The sequence below is a fragment of the Bos indicus x Bos taurus genome, chromosome 12 (genome assembly GCF_003369695.1).
Source record: "Bos indicus x Bos taurus breed Angus x Brahman F1 hybrid chromosome 12, Bos_hybrid_MaternalHap_v2.0, whole genome shotgun sequence".
NCBI classification, from domain to species: domain Eukaryota; kingdom Metazoa; phylum Chordata; class Mammalia; order Artiodactyla; family Bovidae; genus Bos; species Bos indicus x Bos taurus.
The window spans coordinates 42,622,871-42,639,408 of record NC_040087.1 but is presented as its reverse complement, the minus strand read 5'-3'; positions in this window follow the sequence as shown (position 1 = coordinate 42,639,408).

Genomic DNA, 16,538 nt, shown 5'->3' with positions numbered 1-16,538 from the left:
GCAGAGGAACCAAAGATCAAATTGCCAATATCTACTGGATCACTGAAAAAACAAGAGAGTTCCAAAAATCATCTATTTCTGCTTTATTGACTATGCCAAAACATTGACTCTGTGGGTCACAAGAAACAGTGGAAAATTCTTCAAGAGATGGGAATACCAGATCACCTGACCTGCCTCCTGAGAAATCTGTGTGCAGGTCAGGAAGCAGCAGTTAGAACTGGACATAGAACAACAGACTGGTTCCAAATAGGAAAAGGAATATGTCAAGGCTGTATATTGTCACCCTGCTTATTTAACTTATGTGCAGAGTACATCATAAGAAATGCTCAGCTGGATGAAGCACAAGCTGGATTCAAGATTGCCAGGAGAAATATCAATAATGGCAGATATGCAGATGACACCACCCTATAGCAGAAAGTGAAGAACTAAAGAGCCTCTTGATGAAAATAAAGGAGGAGAGTGGAAAATTTGGCTTAAACGTTAGCATTCAGAAAACTCAGATCATGGCATCTGGTCCCATCACTTCATGTCACATAGATGGGGAAACAGTGGAAACAGTGGTTCCAAAATTACTGCAGTTGGTGACTGCAGCCATGAAATTAAAAGATGCTAACTCCTTCAAAGGAAAGTTATGACCAACCAAGACAGCATATTAAAAAGCAGAGACATTATTTTGCCAACAAATTCCGTCTAGTCAAGGCTATGTTTTTTCCAGTATCATGTATGGATGTGAGAGTTGGAGTATAAAGAAAGCTGAGCACCAAAGAATTGATGCTTTTGAACTGTGGTGTTGGAGAAGACTCTTGAGAGTCCCTTGGACTGCAAGGAGATCCACCCAGTCCATCCCAAAGGAAATCAGTCCTGAATATTCATTGGAAGGACTGATGTTGAAGTTGAAACTCCAATACTTTGGCCACATGATGCAAAGGGCTGACGCATTTAAAAAGACCCTGATGCTGGAAAAGATTGAAGGCAGGAGGAAAAGGGGACAACAGAGGATGAGATGGTTGGATAGCATCACCGACTCAATGGACATGAATTTGAGTAAACTCCAGGAGTTGGTGATGGACAGGGAGGCCTGGTGTGCTGCAGTCCATGGGGTCACAAAGAGTCAGACACAAGTGAGCGACTGAACTGAAGTGTTTTTCAAGATTGTGTGATAAAATAATATTTGGAAAAAATGCAAATTTTAAGCTTATTGTTTTAATTAATACAAGTATATCTTTGGAGGTATCAGCATTTAATATAATGTAGATAAAGAATATTTTTTCAACTTAGATTTGCTAGTCAAATGGTTCATATTGTCTCTGTTGTAAAGTTTGTCAACCAAGGAAAAAAATCATAATAACCTTAGATAATGACTAACTGCTTTAAGAGCTCATGAAATTTTCAGGAATAATCTAAATGTCAGTAAAGAGAAATAAATTAAATAGATGTAAATAAATGAGGTAAGAGTTTAAGTGAACTTTTCAGCAGCAGTTGTATTAAGATATGTTTTATTAAATAGTTTCCCAACTGTGTCTGGTAACTTACACCTTTAGAGTTAAACTAAATAATGAAAATTTACTAAATATCTAGATCATTTCCAAAATACTATAAGTAACATCAGTTACTAAATATAAGTGTCTCTACTTTTGACTTCCTATTGCAGAAGAACCAGATAAGTTTGGATCAATTGGTAACAATTGATAACAATTGGTAACAAGCTGTATGACAAATTTAAAAATGTATACAATAAAATATATTTTTCTAGAAATTATGAAATCTATTCATAAATTTGCCAAACAACAGCAACAAAAAATGCTTGTGTGACTGATCATTCACAATTGTTTTATTCTTAGTTTTCCAAAAGTTGAGGTTTCTAAGAGTTAAAAATTTAAATAATAAATGTAAGTAGAGCAACTAAATCTAATGAGAAATAACTCTGTGTGCAAAGAAGGTAGGGTATATTTTTAAATAGGAAAGGGGAAAAAGTGGTGATACAATTTTGTTAAGGGAACAGAAAGTAATTTTGACTTGAAATATAGCTGATATTTCAGAATGAGACAAAGTAAAAATAAAGAACAAAAATAATAGAAGATTTCTGGAAAAAGAATCTTGGGAAATAGTTTTAGGTATGATTTGGCTGAATAAGATTGAATGAATTTAAGGGTTTAAAAATAAGCTTTACTATTAATAGTGTACTTTCATAAAACTAAAGTTTAGTTTTCTTTCATCTGATGGGGAAATAATGTCTTCTTGGACTACTGTGCTTTTGGGAACAGATTATTCAAGCATCTTAACCTTTTGCATAAACTACCAAAACATAAATTTCATGTTCTTGCCAAAATTGTATTCTGTTTGCTGTCTTTATCACCATGTCTTTAATTACTTGAGGAAGCTGAGTCTTTTAACTTAATGAGCTTAGTTTTTTTTTTTTCCATTTCATAAGTGCTCAAGTATTTTCCTTCAGTCTTTGGTTAAATAGATAATAAGTATTATTTTATAATGGACTATGATCCTATGTAGTCAAATGTGCAAATCTTATGCTATTCTGACAAACTATCCTAAATCAAATTATAAATGAATTATTTTTCACCTCATATATACTTGAAATTTTTCAGAGGATCCCTTGAACATTTAAAAGAATCTGTTCCTTCTCTTTATAAAAAGAGACATGTTTAAACTAATTAGGTATATTTTACATATTAAATTACATGAGAAGCATTGTCAAATGAAAAGTAATGCTAAACCTTCTTAAATTACATTTGTGTGTATACTAATATGGCTTTAGAAATTATATAAAACTTCTAAAGTTCTTATCTCTCCTAGTAGAAAATTATCACTTTTAATTCTAGTTTTTTTATTTTTTTTCTTAAATTTTCCATGTCACAGAAATAACTAAATGTCCTTATAAATTGCATCTGACTTTTAATCATGGGGATTTTAAGGTCTTTTTTACTTAAAGAAAGTTAATGCTTTACTCTGGTGCTTTTGCAAATATATTTTATCCTCAGAGAGACTTTTGGAAAGGCCTATAACACTTAGTCTAGAATACATGATTTGGATAAACTTTCAGATCATATCATTGAATTGGATAAGGCTTTTCAGAACTCTAAAACACTGTTGGTTTCACAAAACGAAAATCAAGTATCAATAAGAATTAATAACATGGGACTGATGAACTGAGAAAGATAATTATATTTTTAGTTTTTAACTTTTTAATTGCTGGCTCTTTAATCTTTGCTTTTTAGATATAATGGAACCTTTCCTCTTAATTTAAATTTTACTCATAACAATTCAGTAAAATTTGCCTTTCCAACAGAACTGAAACATTTAATTTTTTTCTCCCTACCTGATCCATTCAAAATTTGGAAACTTGAGTATTCATAATTTCATTGAAATATAATTGTTTACATAAGTTCAATAAGAATCTGTTATCCTTCTCACAGGACACAATTGGAAATTGATCATATTACTAAGGCTTTGATAGGAATGCTATATTTGAGAAAGACATACATAGACTCAGATATGAATAGACAACTTTAAGCAACTAAGGCTAACTTTATGGAACAAATAATTGCTTCTTGGAAATATTGACCTAATACCTTGCTTACATAGAATTCTCCAAAAAACTTTACAGGTGAGTAAATAAATCACTTCCTAGCAGGCAGGTGACCTCAGTATATTTTGGAGACTTCAAGAAGATTAGAACTCCATGAAATCTATAGGCATTGCTGGTGATGTCTGATGGCGAGTATTTGGCTTGGCTATGTAGTCTCAAGAGGGTAACGTAAATGGAGATTACTCATGAAAAGTGCCTTCAAAACAGAGTTAAAATGGTTTATATAGACAATCACTATTCTTTCTGCTTTTATGTAAATAATTATGCTATGTTTATTGATACTAGACTTATTTTATAAACAAATTAGCTTTATTTTTACTACCTTTGGTAAAAAATAAATAATTTTAGAGGAAGATATGTTTTAGTGAAAACTATGATACGCAATTATGATATTAGATATAAGACTCTACTGCCATTAAATTTATTTGACTTTTTTTTACTTGTCTAAAAATTGTATTGGATCCTGATTTTGTTGTTGTTGCTGTTGTTTTTTAGTTTTCTCCAGTATTTAACTACAACTCTCTCAACTAACATTTACAATTTTCTCTTATCCTTTTGACTTGGAATCCATGGGAACTAGAACTGCATTTTTTTTTCCCCCAAAATGGAAGCTAGAAGACTTCTTAATATAAACTTCAGAGAAGTCACCACAATAAGTTTTTTTTTCTTCTTTTTTTGTCTCCATGGAAATGCCTCTTATTAAATACCTGATTGCTTGCACCATAGCTCTGACTTTGGGAGCCCACCTGCATCACCATCTCCTGAAATGAATTCAACTGAACTGACTTATTATCAAGACTAAGAGACTGGTTCAATGAGACATAACAATCAAAAAGCTCAACTTTAATATGTAAAACTTACAAGGAAAGTTTCACAGACAGAAACTGTTGGGGCCCAGGACAGGACACCCAAATGTGCCTCAAAGGCATATTGATTATTTCAAATTGAAGTTACTTGAAAAATGATAGGTACAAGAAGGACACTTTGAACTTATTTGTGTCCTTCAATGCAGGAAATAAATATTTCATGTGATGTGTACCCTCCCTGTGGCACAAGGCTGGTGAGAGGCATCTGTATCAACAGAGAAAGGAAGTTCAGGGCCCAGAAGTCTGTATCAACAAACCTTGTTACTTCTCCATTAATTTACTCTTCAAGCCTAAGCTTTGCTTAAATTTCTTACTAATTAAGCATCTTACCTAAGCTTCTTTGTTCTGTCAAATCCTCACAAATTTATTATTTCTTTATGTAAAAAGATGTATAATAACTGCCTACTTTTGGTTGTTCTCTGAGTGTCACTTTAATAATTTCCCATGCATGCAAATTTAATTAGTTTTAAACTGTCTCCTGTCAATTTAATTATCAGACCAACTACAAGAATGTAGCAGGTAGAGTAATATTTTTTAGTTTTCTTCACAACAGTATTATCAATATATTTTCAAAGCAACTAGGTGTAACATTTTCCAGAATAGTCCTCTTATCTGAATATTAAGAGTTATAATAGAAATGTAAAACTTCTTTAAAACATAGGCTAAAATACAGTTTTTCTACTTTAATACACAAATTTATCATTTTTATCAATTTTTTATATTATATGTCTGTAATTATAGCAACATAAATAATTTTAAAGTCCCTTGGCTCCCTAATACTGGAACAAAATGTGTTGGACAAGCTTGTATCATCCGATTACTAAAGTTCTCCATGATCATTTGTAAATATATTATCTCATTACTTACTCATCAGTTACTCTTTAACCCATCAATAATGTATTGATGCCTACTATGAGTGGTTGCTGTTCAGTTGCTAAGTTGTTTCTGATTCTTTGCAACCCCATGGACTGTATGTAGCCTGCCAGGTTCCTGTGTCCATGGGATTCTCTAGGCAAGAATACTGGAGTGGACTGCCATGCCTCCCCCCATGTTATATACCTAGACTAAAGATATGTATATTATATATATTTGGCCTTAAGGAAGCTCACAGTGCAATTTATGTGATTGGCAAACACCATTTCTAATAGAATGAATAAAATTGTTGAATTAGGGTTCTTAACAAAGTCATATGGAAACTCGGAAGTGGATGGTGATTAGTACTCACTGCAAACCTTTATTCTTTATAGTGGAGGGAAGGCTTGGGCTGTCTCTTATAAATATAGGTAATTTTTTTTCAGATGGGAAAATATTATAAGTATTTCAGATAATATGAATGAAACATATGATATGAAATACATGCTTGGCAATTAAAGAACACCAAGTAACTAGAATAGAAGAGACAGGTAAGTTAAGTCTGTGCCACATGATAAAATAGGCTGAACTCCGCTCAAATAATTTGGGATTTTATTTTTATAACATTGGAGAAATCACAATGATCCATCTCAAAAGATTGATTGTAGGATTGCCTTTGTTTCTGTATACTTTGAGGTAATTCTATTGGCAGTTTCAGATTGAATGCAATAACAAAGAACAGGATATTTTCTAGTTAGATTATTATTTCAGGCAAGGAATCATAAACAATGAAACTAGGGCAACAGTATGATAACTAAGAATATTGTAAATTTAAAATTTTTTTATAATTAATTTTAAACTTGATTGTTAGAAAATTAACAATATTGTAAAGTAATTAGCCTGTAATTAAAATAAATAAATTAATTTTAAAAAGTCATTTTGGGGAAAATTAAAAATATATTCACATTAAAAATAATTTTATTATTTTATCTAAAAATGGTAAATTTTATTTTGCAGTGATTAAGATAATTTTGACATTGGGTGTTACTTTAGAAATACCAAAAAATGAGATATATATACCATTGTACATTTTATCATACATAAAGGATGCAAAAATCATTGTACAGTTTAAAAGTTAAAGTCTTTTATAAAATATGTAGGGACTTGATAGAAATACAAATATGAGGGTCCATCTCAGGCTTAGGAACCAGAAATCTGTATTTTAACAAGTTCTCAAGGTGACACAGATGAACATAGAAGTTTGAGAACTGTTTTGCTATGGTAACAGGCAGGTGGCTATATACTAAAGTAAGTTTGATATTTTAATATTAGAAAGTTGAGGAAGCTCTTATTTGATCCATTGCAGTTTTATTTGATTTAATAAGATAAGGAAGTGGGGGAAATGGAAGATTAAAGAAAGTTTTTGAAACAGTATGAAATAAATTTTAGGTAGAAATAAATCCAAACTGAAAGACTTTTAAGGCATACATTTTATCTGTCACAGACTGAAATGACCTCTCCTTCTCTGAAATTTCATATTTTATTGATGCTGTGAAATAATGCTATTTTATACCTCCGTACACTTTGGATAATGCCTTTGATGTTAGTATCCTCTTATTTCTACTGGAATGTCTCAGAACTTTGTCTTTTTTTTTTTTTTCCAGTTTGTATTTTTTTGGGCCAGGTCTGTTGCCTTCCACTCTTTTACTTCCTTAATTATTTCCATGATGTGATTTTAAATTATTTTCAAACTGTTTAAGACATGAATAAAACAACTTAGACATAAAGAAATGCTGTGGAGACCCAACTGTAAAACAAAATAAAACAAAAATGTGGTAAAGTTTTAGTAAAAAAAAAAAATTGGACCATGCTTTCTATTTTAGTGGCACATTTGAAAAATTGTTAGTAACTATTATGAGGTCAAAATCAAACTAAAATTTTCTATTAAAGGTGTGATAAAAGCAACCAACATTATTCTCCTCTGCTATGTTGCTCAGCTTATTAAGTTGTCATACAGGAATTCTATGTACTGTCAACCTATAAGCTGTAAGCTACCTTGTCACAAGACAAAAAAAGCCTTTGTGCTCTGAAATTTTTACTTTACTCACACAGACATGATATATTGTATGCATGCTTTTTAACCTTGAAATTCAGTTACCCTATCTCATGTTGTTGAATAAAAATAAAGAGGGAACCAGATCATGGAAAGATACTAGTACTTTTCCTTGCTCATTCTTTGAAAAATTTAAAATAATGATAACATAAATATAACAGACTCTGCAGCACACCAGAGTATTAGAAAGAATTTTAGATGACTCCCAGTAACAGAAGTCATATCAATCTATTGAAAATGAATGAGACTTATTTCCACTAAGACAAGCCTGACTAATGAAGTGAAAGAGACTCAAGGAGAAATGAGTATCAGGGAAGATTGACCTGTCTCACTGAGTCATGTTCAGGCTATTCAACAGCCTTGTATAAAAGTGGCTGAATCCGTCATTTTTAATATTCAGACCTTGATGAGGTTCAAAAACACATGTGTCTCTGGTGCAAATATTAGGAACAGTGAAAATACAAAGGTGTTCTATTAAACACCTAATTTTAAACCACCATATTTAAGTTTGTCAAAAGAAGTAGAAATAGTTGATAACAAATAAATAAATAGTAAATAAAGTAAATAATAGAGTATTAGAATAAAGAAAGAGTTCCAGAAAAAAAACATCTACTTCTGCTTTATTGATTACACCAAAGCCTTTGTGTGGATCACAACAAACTGTGGAAAATTCTGAAAGAGCTGGGAATACTAGATGACTTGACCTGCCTCCAGAGAAATCATTATGCAGGTAAAGAAGCAACAGTTAGAATTGGACATGGAAGAACAGACTGGTTCCAAATAGGAAAAGGAGAATATCAGGGTATATATTGTCACTCTGCTTTATTTAACTTATATGCAGAGTACATCATGAGAAACGCTGCTCTGGAGGAAGAACAAGCTGGAATCAAATTGCTGGGAGAAATATCAATAACCTCAGATATGCAGATGACAGCACCCTTATCACAGAAAGCGAAGAAGAACTAGAGAACCTCTTGATGAAAGTGAAAGAGGAGAGTGAAAAAGCTGGCTTAAAACTTAATATTCCGAAAACTAAGATCATGGCATCCGGTCCCATCACTTAATGGCAAATAGATGGGGAAACAATGGAAACAGTGAGAGACTTTATTTTGGGGGGCTCCAAACACACTGCAGATGGTGACTGCAGCTTTGAAATTAAAAGACGCTTGCTCCTTGAAAGGAAAGCTATGATCAACCTAGCTGCTGCTGCTGCTAAGTCGCTTCAGTCGTGTCCAACTCTGTGCGACCCCATAGACGGCAGCCCACCAGGCTCCCCTGTCCCTGGGATTCTCTAGGCAAGAACACTGGAGTGGGTTGCCATTTCCTTCTCCAATGCTTGAAAGTGAAAAGTAAAAGTGAAGTCGCTCAGTCGTGTCCGACCCTCAGCGACCCCATGGACTGCAGCCTACCAGGGTCTGTCCATGGGATTTTCCAGGCAAGAGTACTGGAGTGGGGTGCCATTGCCTTCTCCGACAGCATATTTAAAAGAAGAGACATTACTTTGCCAATAAAGTCTAGTCAAAGCTATGGTTTTTCCAGTAGTCATGTATGGAGGTGAGAAATGGAATAGAAAGAAAGCTGAGTGCCAAAGAATTGATGCTTTTGAACTGTGGTGTTGGAGAAGACTCTTGAGAGTCCCTTGGACTGCAAAGCAATCCAACCAGTTTATCCCAAGGGAAATCAGTCCTGTCTATTCATTGGAAGGACTGATGCTGAAGCTGAAACTCTAATACTTTGGCCACCTGATGTGAAGAACTGAATCACTAGAAAAGACCCTGATGCTGGGAAAGATTGAAGGTGGGAGGAGAAGGGACTGACAGAGGATCAGATGGTTGGATGGCATCACATACACGATGGACATGAGTTTGAGCAAGCTGTGCAAGTTGGTGATGGACAGGGAAGCCTGGTGTGCTGCAGTCCATGTGGTTACAAGAGTCAGACAAAACTGAGCGACTGAAATGAACTGAACTGAACTGAGAGTAAATAAATAGTAAATGTTTCCTGAATTGATGAAGAAAACTGGTAAAACTTAAGAGTTCCTGATACAAAGATGTAGGAAACATAGTGTAATCAACAACCTTCATATTTATGATATGATGATAAGATTTCATTAAGTAAAAAATCTTGTTGTTGGCATGAATTAAACTTGTTTTTAACATTTCTTGAGTGCTTAAAGTATAAAGCCTAAGTTTTAACATTTCCACAATGGAAAGGGATACATCAGCAGGCTACTTTTGTAGGCAAAGTAATATCCATAATTTAAAAACTTCTAAATTTTGTATAAAACTTAGGGACAAATTATTTAATTCTTACTGTTTTTTTTAATTGTATCAGTAAGATGAATTAATACAAGTACCCTTATTAGAGAACCATTGATCTTCTATCCCATGACTGTTTCAAACACATGTATATATTTAAAAATCTATATCATCATTAAATTGAATATTATGTATTATCAGATTAAAAAAATGCTAGTTTACTCTCTGTATTAGTTTCTTAGGGCTGGTATAACAATTTATCAAAAAAAGTTGGCATTTAAACAACAGAAATTAGTTTTCTCACAGTAAGGAGGCCAAAAGTCTGAAATCAGGATTTTGACACAGCTTCACTTGCTCCAGAAACTTTAGGGGAGAATCAACTCTTTAACTCACAGTTTTTGTGCCTATCAGCATTTCTTGTTTGTGGCAGCATTAATACAGTCTCTACCATCATCTTCATATTGTCTCTATCTATCTTCCTTTTTTCTCGCTTTTTAAAGAATTACTTGTCATTAGATTTAGGGCCTACCTAGATAATCCAGGATGAAGCTCCTTAATTTAATCACATCTTTTCACATATAAAGTAATTTTCACAAATGCCAAGAAACAAAAATCTATTTTTATATCACATTCAACACATTAAATACTGTCATTTCAATTGTAAATAAGATTAAATCAATTTATCTCATCTCAAGGATTATTTTTAACTATAGTTTGTGATTTAAAACATTTGTCAGCAATGAAAAGTTATACTAAAAATAGACTAAAGTTATCTTTTTTAAATTTGAACAAAAATAGTGTAACTAAACTTTTTCCTTTACAGTCAGTTCATCTCAGTTCATTTCAGTCACTAAGTCTTGTCTAACTCTTTGTGACCCCATGCACTGTACCGTGCCAGCCTTCCTTGTCTCTCACCATCTCTTAGAGTTTATTTCTAAAAATAATTTCCTATGGTCTACCTCATCCACCCACTCCAGTATTCTTGCCTGGAAAAATTCCATGAAGAAGCCTGGTAGGATTACAGGCTGAAGGGTTGAAAATGAATTGGACATAACTTAGCAACTAAAAACAACAACAATCTCAACCTAGCTGCACCTGTTCAAAAACATTTGTACTGTCAACACGTTTTAAACAATATAGTTCAAGAGTGAGGCAGAAAGCAAAGGGCAGTAATAGTTTTTAAAAACAGCCAAATATATTTAAGCAAAATGTGACTTTTAATTTTTAATAGTTTCAATAATATGATTTTTAATACCAGTTATAAAACTATGGCAGATACTATTTGGAGACAATCTATAGTTATTTTATTGAATTTAAAGTAAGTTCCTCAGATAATATAACATTTTAGTTGTTTTGATTCATCTACATATTATCCCACAGTAAACAAAATTTTGTAAAAAAGATTATAAATAAAATATTTCCATTTTGCCAATATGTAGGAGTTGGTGATGGACAAGGAGGCCTGATGTGCTGTGATTCATGGGGTCGCAAAGAGTCGGACACGATTGAGCAAATGAACTGAACTGAACCGAACTGAAAACTTCAATCTGCCTATTTTATAAATATAAACCTTTTTTGATTTGATTATATCTAGATATTTATTTTCTAGACATAAAATATATGTGGCTTTATTTCCTCAAAATATTTAATAATTTAAGTAATCATTATTTATTTTCCCTCATCAGATTTTATCTTTAAAAATTAAACAATGACTGAATAAAACTAATTTTCATCTCAATCATATTTACTTTATGTGCATGGAATGAATTTGTATTGAAAGACGATTAGGAGACTATTGTATTGAAAACTACTAGTTGTTGTTTAAAGATTATTATGAAGTGACTCTTAAAAATGCTAACAAAATTTATTTTATTTATTTTTTTTAAATGCTAACAAAATTTATAACTACACATAGCCATTAAATTTTTCAAACCTAAATTTAAATATGGCTACTTTAAAAAAATAGAATTTCTTTGAAGAAAATGTTCAAGGAAAATAAAACAACTTGCTATGGAAATTTTAATAGAAGTTATATTCAATTTTATATAAATACATATGCATATTTGTGAGTGTGTGTGTGTGTGTGTATATATATATATATATATATATATATATATATATATTCCTTTCCTAAGTCTAAAATGTCTCCAGAGATTAATGTTTAAAAAAGAACAAGAGTATGTCAGGAAATAAGAATTAAATATATTTTGGACTGATGCAAAAGAAATATTATAACATAAGCATTTCATAACCTTGGCATTGACAGTTGACAGTCTATCACTGTTAATGCATCCTGTAAAGGACAAAAAATAAGTTGTTAAAAATATAGAAACAGTACAAATTAGAGCCAGATCACATTAGTATGAGTTCACTGTGCTTGTAAAAAATTTGCAACCTGGGACCTTTCCCCCCCATACTCATATGGAGCTCAGAATTATGCAGCTACAAACTGACTTCTGTAAGTGAAAATAGAGGTTTTTAACCTTTGAATATGATAGTCTATCACAATTCAGGTTCCAGGTGATAGAGTATTGGTTAAGAACAATTATCCTAAATGATTTCCCAAACCCAATAATGCAGTAAGCCACAAGAATGCATCAATGAATGGGTGATAAATATGTGCATTAATATTGTATGCTACCACTATAATTTTCATTTGATGTTATTATGACTTTAACCACTAATGTATACTTATGTGTGTGTGTGTATATATGTGTGTATATATATATATATACATATATACATAATTATATATTGATATAAATATATACTGATATATAGGGTGTCTCCAAATTTAAAGGTTCGATATATTTGGGTTTTTTTGATGCACACTAAAATAATGTCTGATCCTCCAGTAAGAATAAATTATATTTGATTATTCTAAGGCAAAGTGACATATTAGAAAGTTAACTCAATTCAAATTAATTGCTTCTTGTAATTACTTCTTTATTTTTATTATATAATAATAAAAATATTTTAAAATTTAAAAAAATGTCTGAAATATTGAAAAATAAGTTTTAAGTCATTTAAAAAATGGATAGAAAACATTTATTTATCAAGATACTACAGAACTTACCTAATTAAATTTGATCTCTGATTCCTCATGGGCTATAGATATCTAATCTTTCCAGTTCAAACATGACTCAATGATCACTATCACAATTAAATCAAGAAAACCATTCAGTTTATGATAATAGTAAAAAGAATAAAATAACTAAGGATAAAATTAACCAATAAAGTGAAATACATGTACTCTAAAAACTGTAAGATACTTGTGAAAGCAATTGAAGAAGACACAAGTAAATGGAAATATGTTTTGCCTTCATGGATTGAAAAAATTAATATTGCTAAAATATTCAGGTAATTCTAAGTGATATACAGATTCAATGCAGTCCTTATCCAAATCCCAACATTTGTTTCACAAAAGTAGTAAAAGAAATCCTAAAATTCATATGGAATCACAAAAGACTGAATAATTAAAGGAAATTTAAGAAAGAATAGAGCTAGATTCACTACAGTCTGATTTCAAATTATTGTTCAAAGGTATAATAATAAAAACAATGGTACTGTCATCGAAACAAAGACATAGGTCAATGAAACAGAATACTGAGCCTGGAAATAGACTCAAGAATATATGGTCAATTAATTTTCATAAATGATATCAAGAACACACATGATGGTGTAAGTACAATTCAACAAATGGTGAGGGGGACTGGGTATCCATATATATAAGAAAATATATATTGGTCTCTGCCCATAGTACCTGCACAGAGATTGTGAAACTTTGTAATTCTCTGGATGATAAGAGCATTAGGAACGTCTTTTGTTCTAATATTTGGTCTTTGACCCCAGTTCCTGATACAGGACTCCTGAAACACTGGTAAATCTCCTGGATGATAGGAGTGTTTTTCTTTCTAATGAAGCAACTATCAGATGGATTTCTGGATGGCTTCTGAATAAGTGCTGGTCAACCAGAAAGAACAAACTATGATTCAGTCAGTTCAGTCACTTAGTCGTGTCTGACTCATTGTGACCTAATGGACTACAGCACACTGGGCTTCCCTGTCCATCACCAACTCCTGGAGCTTGCTAAAACTCATGTCCATTGAGTCAGTGATGCCATCCCACCATTTCATCCTCTGTCAGCCCCTTCTCCTCCTGCCTTCAATCTTTTCCAGCATCAGGGTCTTTTCAAATGAGTCAGTTCTTTGCATCAGGTGGCTAAATAATTGGAGGTTCATCTTCAGCATCAGTCCTTCCAATGAATATTCAGGACTTATTTTCTTAAGGATTAACTGGTTGGATCTCCTTGCAGTCCAAGGGACTCTCAAGAGTCTTCCTCAACACCACAGTTCAAAAGCATCAATTCTTCTGCCCTCAGCTTTCTTTATAATCCAACTTTCATATCCATGCATGACTACTGGAAAACCATAGCTTTGACTAGACAGACTGTCAGCAAAGTAATGTCTCTGTTTTCTAATATTCTGTCTAAATTGGTCTTAACTTTTCTTCCAAGGAACAAGCATCTTTTAATTTCATTGCTACAGTCATCATCTGCAGTGATTTTGGAGCCCAGGAAAATAAAGTCTGTCACTGCTTCCATTATTTCACCATCCATTTGCCATGAAGTGATGGGACCAGATGCCATGATCTTGGTTTTCTGAACATTGAGTTTTAAGCCATCTTTTTCACTCTCCCTGCTGGGAGCCAGCACGGGAGTTCCCACCCATGACAAGGTCATGTGGGAGAGCCCTAACAGGCAAGGCGAGTCAGGGCTCAAGGGCGACCCCCCTGGATCTGCCTGAGTGTCTACCCCAAAGCCAAAATCTGTCTGTTTTACTATTTCACGACTTTGACCAACTCTTCTGACATTAACGGGGGGCTATCCCCGACCACCTTTCTCTGAAGAAAATCAGTTTAGAGCTCTAGTTAATAAGTCTCCTGGGCATAATAGAAATGTTTCAATTCAAAGCCCTCTGATGACTTTCTAGTATGCCTGACAGGTTTGTTCAGATTCACAGCCTCCCAACCATGAGAGGCATGGGAAGCTTAAGATATTCTAACAATGCAGAGCTTCTCAGAGAGTTAAAATTGTTAGAATAGAACTAGTAGAGGATTTCTTTGTTGAGCTAATGCTTGCTTCCAAGTTTCCATATCCCTTACCTACTGTGTCCCTGGGAGAGTATTGATTAATATAGTTGGTGTATAGAAATATAAGTAGTAGCTTTAATGTTTGTAACCTTGGACCCTTGAGTTAATTCTTTTCTTATTATAGCCCACCACACTTTTACTCTATAGGAATGCAACTTTATCTAATGCCTTTGGAGGGTGGCGCCTGACTTTAGAATAATCACCTTTAGAGAAAAATTAGTTTTCTGAAGAAAGGGTCATAAAATGTTAACAGGCCTCCTGGCCAGAAGATGATGTAAATCACCTAAAGCTTTTGCATATGATAAATTTGCAGAAAGAAAGCCTGGCTTCGATAAGGATCAAGGACTGCTGACCTTGCATGACTCTACCCCCCTCATTATCCTCTATGCACAACTTAAGGTATAAAAACTACTTTGGAAAATAAAGTGTGGGCCTTGCTCAAAGCTTGGTCTCCCCGTGTCGTTCTTTCTTGTTTATTTTTCTCTCCTTTTCTTTTCTGTTCTTCCTTCAGGACATTTAATTGGAGCATGGGGGTCCTCTGGGACCACTTACTTGCCTGGGCTTCTAAGACCCATTCGAGAAGGTGCCTAAGGTGGGGCATCTTCAGCTATTTGAGAGGGTGCCTGCGACCTACGTGAACAGAGCAAGGCCTGTACTGGGGCTTTATTGGCTTTCTGCATAAACCAAGAAATATCAGCCTCTTTTCTCTCCTTTATTTTCTTAACTGCAAAATTCTTTCCCTGTCTCTTTCTCCTTTTATCTATCCTTTTAATCGCCAACTCCATCCTCCTGAGGGAATCCCTGGATCCAACCAGGGCTGGACCCCAGTATTCCCCTTTCATTTTCATCAAGAGGCTCTTTAGTTCCTCTTCACTTTCTGCCATAAGGGTGGTATCATCTGCATATCTGAGGTTATTGATATTTCTTCCAGTAATCTTTATTCCAGCTTATGCTTCATCCAGCCTAGAGCTTATCAGGGAAGCTCTGATTAGAAGTTTGAAATTTTCAGCCTGCTCCTCATTCTCTTGAGAAGGGCTGGAAAATGAATTAATGTTCGATTATGCCTATGTGATGAGGCCATGATAAGAATCCCAATAGTATCGGGTTCAGAGAGTTTTCAGGTTCCCAAGCACATTTATGTACCAAGTAGGTGATGCACATTAACTCTACAGGAACAGAAGTTCCTACTCTTGGGACCATTCTACATTTAACTCTATCTCTTCATCTGACTGTTCTTCTTTGTCCTGTATCATTTCCTTTAAAAAATAAATATGTTTTTCTTAGTTCTGCTAGCCTCTGTAACAAATTAATCAAATATGAGGAAGGGCTCATGGGAACCTCTAATTTATAGCCAAGTCAGAGTTGTGGGTAACCTGGGGACCTACTACCTGCATTTGACATCTGAATTGGGGAGTGGGAAAGCAATCTTGCTGGACTGAGTCCTTAATGTGGAATCGGACACTGTCTTCAGGCAAATAATGTTAGAAATGAGTTAAGTTATAGGACATCCAGCTGGTGTTGCAGATAATTGCTTGTAATGGGGAAAAATTCCCACACATTTGGTGGCCAGAAGACTCAGAAGAGAAGAGTTCTTTAGGAAATTAGAGGAGAAAGACACACAGGATATAAATATACAGGAGGAGAAGAATAGTAGTTTTTTTTTTTTTTTTTTCCTTCAATATAACATGTAAAAG